Source organism: Emydura macquarii, unplaced genomic scaffold (assembly GCF_026122565.2).
Source record: "Emydura macquarii macquarii isolate MOO-44397 ecotype Brisbane River unplaced genomic scaffold, CSIRO-AGI_Emac_v2 contig_306, whole genome shotgun sequence".
Lineage (NCBI taxonomy): Eukaryota > Metazoa > Chordata > Testudines > Chelidae > Emydura > Emydura macquarii.
In genome coordinates, this window is record NW_027130443.1 from 7,897,972 (window position 1) to 7,899,664 (window position 1,693).

At 56.6% G+C, this 1,693-nt stretch overlaps 1 pseudogene; it reads left to right on the top strand.

Annotated features, from left to right (window-relative positions):
• The first annotated feature begins 358 nt into the window (after window positions 1-358).
• Window positions 359-1,693, top strand: LOC137162374 (relaxin-3 receptor 1-like; annotated as a pseudogene).

Genomic DNA, 1,693 nt, shown 5'->3' on the forward strand with positions numbered 1-1,693 from the left:
TGAATATAATAAATAATAATACTAACCCCTGCATTTCATCTAGCACTCTTCATCAGCAGACCTCAAAGCTCTTTACAAAGGCAGTCAGGGTCATTAGCCCCATTTTACAGATGGGGAGACTGAGGCACAGAGCATGGCCATGACTTGCCCCAGGTCACCCAGCAGATCAGTGCCTGGCTCTGTGTCTCAGTTTCCCTTGTTTAGAGCAAGGCTTGTCATTTTGCACACTGTGCACATCTGCCTTGCCTTCCCCACTCCAGCACACAGTTTCCACATGAAGGGAGGGCATGCAGTACTGTTGGAGAGGAAAGATTAACTGAGAAAGCAGGCAGCAGTTTTGCTGCTCCCTGTCATTCCCATGTGTGGCAGGGAGGCGGCTCCGTGTGGGCTGATAAAAACAGAGTGGTGCCGACAGATCGGATCAGAAACTTGTTGGGAACAGCTAAAAGCAGAACCCAGCACTGCCCGGCTGTGAAGCTCCCAGAGGGAGCTGTGCTGTTTGCAATCTCTCCAAGCATGGGAGGATTTTGAAAGGGAAGGCTAGGAGAGGCCAGGAGCAAACACCAGCATGTCTGGGCACAACTGCTGCAGCACCCAGGAGAAACTCCAGGCAGGAGGCAACAGGAATATCTCGGATCACAGCCGTGTGGACCTGATCTCCTTCCTGCCTCCGGATGGCACCAAAGCCACCCAGATAGTCATCGCCACTGTCTACTCCACTGTCTGCACCCTGGGGGTGCTGGGCAACCTGCTGGTATTCTTCGTGCTGGGCTCCAGGCACCGCCGGCGAATGTCCAGCGTGACTTTCTTTGCGCTCAACCTGGCAGTGACCGACTTCCAGTTCGTCCTGACCTTGCCCTTCTGGGCGGCGGACATAGCCCTGGATTTCAGCTGGCCCTTCGGCAAGATCATGTGCAAGCTGATCTCCTCGGTGTCGGCCATGAATATGTACGCCGGCGTCTTCTTCCTCACGGCCATGAGCGTGGTCCGCTACTGCTCCGTGGTGTCCTCCCTGAAGGCCAACCAGGGCTCCTCCTCCAGGCGCTTGGCTAAGGTGGCTAGTGCCATCATCTGGCTCCTTGCCGCCACAGCCACCTTGCCACACGCTGTCTTCTCCACCACCCACGTGGTCTCCGGGGAGGAGCTCTGCCTGGTCAAGTTTCCCGAGCTGAAAGACATGGATCCCCAGTTCCTGCTAGGCTTGTACCAGACCCAGAAGGTCCTTCTGGGCTTTGTCATTCCCCTGGCCATCATCTCGGCATGCTACATCCTCCTCCTCCGCTTCCTGAAGAAGATGAGGATGAGCGGCAGCAACCCCAAGAGGAGGTCCCGGGTCACCAAGTCAGTCGCCATCGTGGTGCTCGCCTTCTTCATCTGCTGGCTCCCCAACCAAGCCCTGACAGCCTGGGGCATCTTCATCAAATTCAACCTGGTGCCATTCTCCAAAGCCTTCTACAACACCCAGGCGTACATCTTCCCTATCACCGTGTGCCTGGCTCATGCCAACAGCTGCCTCAACCCCATCCTCTACTGCCTGGTGAGAAGGGAGTTCCGAGAGGTGCTGAAGGGACTCTTGCTCAAGGTAACTCCCTCCTTCAGCCAACGTGCTGGCAAAGCCCACCCCAGGCAGGGCAAATCCCTGCTGGCCCTTCCGGCAGAGAGGGAACTGCCTGAGCCTCTGTGCTGCAGGTGA